General features: G+C 34.2%; 1 protein-coding gene across 1 annotated transcript in view; it reads right to left on the bottom strand.

Annotated features, from left to right (window-relative positions):
* LOC108785985 (cytochrome b561) overlaps positions 1 to 1,396 on the bottom strand; it is a 20,141-nt gene extending 18,745 nt beyond the window's left edge. The window contains exon 1 of the mRNA XM_018555187.1: positions 1,265 to 1,396. The gene's annotated coding sequence lies outside the window, so the exon portion shown is untranslated. The remainder of the gene's footprint in view (positions 1 to 1,264) is intronic.
* Positions 1,397 to 9,962: the final 8,566 nt, after the last annotated feature.

Below are 9,962 nucleotides of genomic sequence, written 5' to 3' on the forward strand. Positions count from 1 at the left end.
GTGTGTGTGTGTATCTCCACAATACACACAGACACAATAGGGTAAGCTACTCCACTGCTTCCAGCTGCCCTCTCCAAGGTAGTAATTGGATGGCTGCTGGAGACTGCTCTGTCCATTGGCATTTTGTCCTGCACAGGAAGTTCAGGGAATTGAAGCTGAGAGAGTTGGAGCTGTTGGAGAAATTCGTGTCAGTGCTTGGGCAAAAATGGACAAAAAATACTTTGCTGAGCAATGTACAATCTTTGTACAATGTACAGTGGGCAATGTTTGATCTGGATACATTACTACTTTATAATCTTTGTCAGGTGCCAATCACTCGGTGCAATGTACAGGAGGACCATATGGTGCTCGATGGCCAGAAACAATAAATATACCACTAAAGTTGTACAGTGACATCCTGGAATTCCTCTGTGACAGACAAAATCGTTATTTTACAATCCGCCATAATGGCTAATCCTGGCAGAGCGGTCTGGGCCGGTCCTCACCAACCATGGCAATACATTGGTGACTGCAGGATGTGAGCTCATTCCTATGCTGCAGATACCAAAGATCCAAACAGTCTTTGTATAATCTCTGCATTCACCATCACTGTGGCTGGACTGCGTTCCTCCACAGAACAAATCTGTGAAACTAATCTGTAGTATGTGTCACCAAATATGCTTCATGCATTATTACAAAGTAAGAAACAGAAATTTAAACAGGACAGTCACAGCCCATGCCGGCTTTAGGACCTGAAGTCCTGTCTATGGCAGAGTGTCAGGGAATAGTTAGGCAGGGCTCAGTACATGGCGTCTGTCCTCTCTACTCAGCAAACAGGTACTCATGCTTCAAGATAACCATATGACCCAAAGCATGTAGACAATAACTGTGCTGACTACGGAAAAGAACTGCATATGTGATATTAATAAAACACAGAAGTAGTAATGTACACACAACAACCGGGGAGGTACAATATTTGATGTTACACACCCGAGGGCTGTATTTAATGACAACACAAATAAGTGATCTGCTGAGAATGACAGGTAACCTATGGTGAGTCACTCACTGCTCTATAGAACAAGGCTCCACACAGCATATAACAGGAGGCTGACAATCACAATACAATACAATACATGCTGTGATCATCAACATCCTACCAGACCAGGTTATAGTTATATACTGCATGCAGACAACACACACAATAATGTACACAGTATTCATGTGAAGCACATCTGTAGGATTATAAACAGATCTGCACATATATGACCATAGAATAGAATGTTACCTGCAGAAGATGAAGCTTCCTCCAGTGTGCGATCACACAGCACCTCTCAGTGCATGTATCCCTATCCTAACTACTGTCCTGATGCAGCTTACAGTGTCAGTCCCTTCTTATTCCTGGTCAGTCCCTGTGTCCTATCAGTCCCCTATTATTCCTGGTCAGTCCCTGTATCCTGTCACTCCCTGAGTCCATCTGTCTGTGCTGCTCCTGTAACAGTCCCTTTGCCTACCGATCCCAGAGCTCCCGGATCCCTCCCTGTCCATGACACACAGGGAGAGTGCGAGACAGGGCTGTCCCACTTCCGGGTTTGTCGGCAGTGGGCGAGGTTAGGTCCGTCCTACTGTCTCCATGGTGACAAGAGATCGCTGTATTGCTGTGTCTATGGGTGTAGAGGTGTCAATGTGTGCCGAGTCCTCCACACCCAGCACTGAGCCAGGCACACAATGATACATGTATACACATAGAAACCACATACATATGTAATAGCACTGATACATGTATACAAAGATATAAACCACATATGTACCAGCACTGATGCATGTATACAAAGATATAAACCACATACATATGTACTAGCACCGATAGATGTATACAAAGATATAAACCCCATAATACCTATGCACCGATGCATGTATACAAATAAACCACATATGTACTAGCACTGATAGATGTATACAAAGATATAAACCCCATAATACCTATGCACCGATGCATGTATACAAATAAACCACATGTATACAAATAAACCACATGTATACAAATAAACCACATGTATACAAATAAACCACATGTATACAAATAAACCACATGTATACAAATAAACCACATGTATACAAATAAACCACATGTATACAAATAAACCACATGTATACAAATAAACCACATGTATACAAATAAACCACATGTATACAAATAAACCACATGTATACAAATAAACCACATGTATACAAATAAACCACATGTATACAAATAAACCACATGTATACAAATAAACCACATGTATACAAATAAACCACATGTATACAAATAAACCACATGTATACAAATAAACCACATGTATACAAATAAACCACATGTATACAAATAAACCACATGTATACAAATAAACCACATGTATACAAATAAACCACATGTATACAAATAAACCACATGTATACAAATAAACCACATGTATACAAATAAACCACATGTATACAAATAAACCACATGTATACAAATAAACCACATGTATACAAATAAACCACATGTATACAAATAAACCACATGTATACAAATAAACCACATGTATACAAATAAACCACATGTATACAAATAAACCACATGTATACAAATAAACCACATGTATACAAATAAACCACATGTATACAAATAAACCACATGTATACAAATAAACCACATGTATACAAATAAACCACATGTATACAAATAAACCACATGTATACAAATAAACCACATGTATACAAATAAACCACATGTATACAAATAAACCACATGTATACAAATAAACCACATGTATACAAATAAACCACATGTATACAAATAAACCACATGTATACAAATAAACCACATGTATACAAATAAACCACATGTATACAAATAAACCACATGTATACAAATAAACCACATGTATACAAATAAACCACATGTATACAAATAAACCACATGTATACAAATAAACCACATGTATACAAATAAACCACATGTATACAAATAAACCACATGTATACAAATAAACCACATGTATACAAATAAACCACATGTATACAAATAAACCACATGTATACAAATAAACCACATGTATACAAATAAACCACATGTATACAAATAAACCACATGTATACAAATAAACCACATGTATACAAATAAACCACATGTATACAAATAAACCACATGTATACAAATAAACCACATGTATACAAATAAACCACATGTATACAAATAAACCACATGTATACAAATAAACCACATGTATACAAATAAACCACATGTATACAAATAAACCACATGTATACAAATAAACCACATGTATACAAATAAACCACATGTATACAAATAAACCACATGTATACAAATAAACCACATGTATACAAATAAACCACATGTATACAAATAAACCACATGTATACAAATAAACCACATGTATACAAATAAACCACATGTATACAAATAAACCACATGTATACAAATAAACCACATGTATACAAATAAACCACATGTATACAAATAAACCACATGTATACAAATAAACCACATGTATACAAATAAACCACATGTATACAAATAAACCACATGTATACAAATAAACCACATGTATACAAATAAACCACATGTATACAAATAAACCACATGTATACAAATAAACCACATGTATACAAATAAACCACATGTATACAAATAAACCACATGTATACAAATAAACCACATGTATACAAATAAACCACATGTATACAAATAAACCACATGTATACAAATAAACCACATGTATACAAATAAACCACATGTATACAAATAAACCACATGTATACAAATAAACCACATGTATACAAATAAACCACATGTATACAAATAAACCACATGTATACAAATAAACCACATGTATACAAATAAACCACATGTATACAAATAAACCACATGTATACAAATAAACCACATGTATACAAATAAACCACATGTATACAAATAAACCACATGTATACAAATAAACCACATGTATACAAATAAACCACATGTATACAAATAAACCACATGTATACAAATAAACCACATGTATACAAATAAACCACATGTATACAAATAAACCACATGTATACAAATAAACCACATGTATACAAATAAACCACATGTATACAAATAAACCACATGTATACAAATAAACCACATGTATACAAATAAACCACATGTATACAAATAAACCACATGTATACAAATAAACCACATGTATACAAATAAACCACATGTATACAAATAAACCACATGTATACAAATAAACCACATGTATACAAATAAACCACATGTATACAAATAAACCACATGTATACAAATAAACCACATGTATACAAATAAACCACATGTATACAAATAAACCACATGTATACAAATAAACCACATGTATACAAATAAACCACATGTATACAAATAAACCACATGTATACAAATAAACCACATGTATACAAATAAACCACATGTATACAAATAAACCACATGTATACAAATAAACCACATGTATACAAATAAACCACATGTATACAAATAAACCACATGTATACAAATAAACCACATGTATACAAATAAACCACATGTATACAAATAAACCACATGTATACAAATAAACCACATGTATACAAATAAACCACATGTATACAAATAAACCACATGTATACAAATAAACCACATGTATACAAATAAACCACATGTATACAAATAAACCACATGTATACAAATAAACCACATGTATACAAATAAACCACATGTATACAAATAAACCACATGTATACAAATAAACCACATGTATACAAATAAACCACATGTATACAAATAAACCACATGTATACAAATAAACCACATGTATACAAATAAACCACATGTATACAAATAAACCACATGTATACAAATAAACCACATGTATACAAATAAACCACATGTATACAAATAAACCACATGTATACAAATAAACCACATGTATACAAATAAACCACATGTATACAAATAAACCACATGTATACAAATAAACCACATGTATACAAATAAACCACATGTATACAAATAAACCACATGTATACAAATAAACCACATGTATACAAATAAACCACATGTATACAAATAAACCACATGTATACAAATAAACCACATGTATACAAATAAACCACATGTATACAAATAAACCACATGTATACAAATAAACCACATGTATACAAATAAACCACATGTATACAAATAAACCACATGTATACAAATAAACCACATGTATACAAATAAACCACATGTATACAAATAAACCACATGTATACAAATAAACCACATGTATACAAATAAACCACATGTATACAAATAAACCACATGTATACAAATAAACCACATGTATACAAATAAACCACATGTATACAAATAAACCACATGTATACAAATAAACCACATGTATACAAATAAACCACATGTATACAAATAAACCACATGTATACAAATAAACCACATGTATACAAATAAACCACATGTATACAAATAAACCACATGTATACAAATAAACCACATGTATACAAATAAACCACATGTATACAAATAAACCACATGTATACAAATAAACCACATGTATACAAATAAACCACATGTATACAAATAAACCACATGTATACAAATAAACCACATGTATACAAATAAACCACATGTATACAAATAAACCACATGTATACAAATAAACCACATGTATACAAATAAACCACATGTATACAAATAAACCACATGTATACAAATAAACCACATGTATACAAATAAACCACATGTATACAAATAAACCACATGTATACAAATAAACCACATGTATACAAATAAACCACATGTATACAAATAAACCACATGTATACAAATAAACCACATGTATACAAATAAACCACATGTATACAAATAAACCACATGTATACAAATAAACCACATGTATACAAATAAACCACATGTATACAAATAAACCACATGTATACAAATAAACCACATGTATACAAATAAACCACATGTATACAAATAAACCACATGTATACAAATAAACCACATGTATACAAATAAACCACATGTATACAAATAAACCACATGTATACAAATAAACCACATGTATACAAATAAACCACATGTATACAAATAAACCACATGTATACAAATAAACCACATGTATACAAATAAACCACATGTATACAAATAAACCACATGTATACAAATAAACCACATGTATACAAATAAACCACATGTATACAAATAAACCACATGTATACAAATAAACCACATGTATACAAATAAACCACATGTATACAAATAAACCACATGTATACAAATAAACCACATGTATACAAATAAACCACATGTATACAAATAAACCACATGTATACAAATAAACCACATGTATACAAATAAACCACATGTATACAAATAAACCACATGTATACAAATAAACCACATGTATACAAATAAACCACATATGTACTAGCACCGATACATGTATACAAAGATATAAACCACATACCATATTTACCACCACTGATACATGTATACAAATAAATAAACCACATAATACATATGTAGCACTGATATATATACTAGCACTGATACATGTATACAAATAAACCACATGTATACAAATAAACCACATATGTACTAGCACCGATACATGTATACAAAGATATAAACCATATGTACCAGCACTGATACATGTATACAAATAAATAAACCACATAATACATATGTAGCACTGATACATATATACTAGCACTGACACATGTATACAAATAAACCACATAAGTGCTAGCACTGATACATGTATACAAAGATATGAACCACATAATACCCATGTAACACTGATAGATGTATACAAAGATATAAACCCCATAATACCTATGTACCAGCACTGATACATGTATACAAATAAACCACATAAGTGCTAGCACTGATACATGTATACAAAACATATAAACCACATACATATGTACTAGCACTGATACATGTAGACAAAGCTATAAACCACATATGTACTAGCACTGATACATGTAGACAAAGCTATAAACCACATATGTACTAGCACTGATACATGTATACAAAGATATGAACCACATAATACCCATGTAACACTGATACATGTATACAAATATATAAACCACATATCTACTAGCACTGATACATGTATACAAAACATATAAACCACATACATATGTACTAGCACTGATACATGTATACAAAGATATAAACCACATACATATGTACTAGCACTGATACATGTAGACAAAGCTATAAACCACATATGTACTTGCACTGATACATGTATACAAAGCTATACACCACATATGTACCAGCACCGATACATGTATACAAATAAACCACATATGTACTAGCACTGATACATGTGTACAAAGATATAAACCACATAATACATGTGTAACACTGATACATGTATACAAAGATATAAACCACATACATATGTACTAGCACTGATACATGTATACAAAGCTATACACCACATATGTACCAGCACTGATACATGTATACAAAAGGTATAAACCACATATGTACTAGCACTGATACCTGTATACAAAGATATACACCACATATGTACCAGCACTGATACATGTATACAAAGATAAACCACATATGTACTAGCACTGATACATGTATACAAAGAAATAAAACTACATAACACATATGTATCAGTGCTAGTACATATGTATTATGGGGTTTATTTCTTTGTATACATGTATCAGTGCTAGTACATATGTGGTTTATATATTTGTATACATGTAACACTGATACATGTATACAAAAGATATAAACCATACATATGTTCTAGTACTGATACATGTATGCAAACCACATACACATTTAGCACTGATACATGTATACAAATATAAACCATATACACATATGTACCAGCACTGATACATGTATACAAATGTAAACCACATACACATTGAGCAGTGTTGTAGCACTGATACACGTATGTAGCACTGACACCCAGAGGAGCTGCACCTCTTATTTAGAAGGTAGTGATGAGTTTGTTAACTTCAGGTATTTGCAAAATTATTAAAATGGGGCTCCCTTAGAGAGATTTTCCTCACTTCCTGTTCTGGAGACAACCTTTCACCAGACAGGAAGTGAGGGAAAAATCTGCATCAGGGAAACAGACAATAAAAAGCTGATTTTCATTCCGCTTTTTTACTTCCGTCGGTGTTGCTGTGCGAGATGTCCCCTCACTTCCTGTCCTGAGGACAGCCTTTTTATCAGACCGGAAATGAAGAAATATCTCCAATGGAGCCACTGGTGGCAGTAAAACCGGACAGGAGCTCTAATTCTTTCCCGCTCTATCCCAAAACTAAGCAAAAAGAGGTTTTGGCTATACATGTCACCACCACCACCACCATCAGCTGACACACAGCTCTACAGCCCAACACTAAATAATGGAGTTAGATAAGTGACAATTTCCACAAACTGGCTCATAATAGTGAATATCAGGGGGAGCGAGTGCCACCAGGTTCTATCACATCCAGGAAAAGTTTATCTTAACAGGTCAGAAGATATAACCAACGCATTTTGGGGACTCACAACTCACCCTTCATCACGATATGCGTGTGTTGACTTGTTAGAATACACATTACTGTGTTTATAGCAACAACTCCTGCAGTATACAATTGTGGACACTACATGGCAGCGTTTATAAATTCTGTAATATATCTATGGTATATACTCTGTTGTATTGCATAAAAGGTAGAGAATAAAGCTGTGGCTTCCTTCCTGCTTTTAGCCAAGCCATGTGCAACATGCATATCAGACTGTGTACTTCAGTTTCTGTGAGGCTGTGCAAGAAGTTCCAACACTTTTATTTGGGCATATATGATGGTGAGCAGTGCTAAAACAAGGATTAGAGAGATCCCATGTGGACTGTCTGGGCTATCAAACTGGCTACCTGCAATCTCTCATATCCTCGCCTAGATCTTTCCCCCATTGATTAGCTATGGGGGGTGGAGGGGGGGTGTATTGATTGGTGGGGTGTGACAGCATATAGTAGGATTTCGACCAGCAGTTCCACAGGCCAGTCAGTCGGGACCTGGATTTTCAAGCTCTGGATAAGTAACTGAGGAATCTGGGGTTTGCCATTCCCCTACATAGAGGGGAGGTTTGCCGTGTCAGTTTATTGAAGGTGTTTATATCCCTCAGTGTTCAGGAAGTGTTTGAGTCTGAATTGATTTGTATGGAGAAGTCGCTTCAAATTTCCATATTGAGGGTGAACTTTGGATTCTCAAACTGGGGTCATGGAGATTTGTGGATTGCTAGGTACAGTATGTTGTGTGTTTGGTAGGGTTGCCACCTGTCCAGGATTCACCCGGACAGTCCGGGTTTTGAATGCTGTGTTCGGGTTTCATGGCAGCTGAAACCCGGACACAAGATGTCAAGCAGACGAGGGCACCCAAAATTTAGATAGGGGCTACTGGCCCCCCACTGAAAATAGTCTCAACTGTGATATTTACATATGAATGGGTGGCACTATTTACATATGAACACGCCACAGCTCATTCTCCCCGAAAAAAAATGTTCGCACGTCGCTAGAGTGTTCGGGTTTCCCTTGAAGAAAAGGTGGCAACCCTGGTGTTTGGGTGTGTATCAAACAAGGGGATGACTTCTGATATTGTCTGGCGTTTCTCCATGGAGCTGGGGCAGGCAGTGGAGAGGAATGTCATTAGATGAAGGTTGTATTTTAGTCCAGCATTTCTCTGAAGCATGTCTGCACCATGTCTATAGTCCTGGCCATATGGACTGTTGTGTGCTACATCAGATCAGGAAACCGATCCCTGCTCTAGTTGTGGTTTAGTAAATGTTTCTGGGTGGTTTACCAGCCAATAAATAGCAAGAACAAGAAAGGTTTTGGCTAGAGGTCCAAGTTATTTATAATGCTACATCTAGCTTATCCCTACATAAAACATTAATGTGACATTAAAGTCACAAATATTCCCCCCTC

The sequence above is a fragment of the Nanorana parkeri genome, unplaced genomic scaffold, assembly GCF_000935625.1.
Source record: "Nanorana parkeri isolate BGI_ZX_2015 unplaced genomic scaffold, ASM93562v1 scaffold187, whole genome shotgun sequence".
Taxonomy (NCBI): domain Eukaryota; kingdom Metazoa; phylum Chordata; class Amphibia; order Anura; family Dicroglossidae; genus Nanorana; species Nanorana parkeri.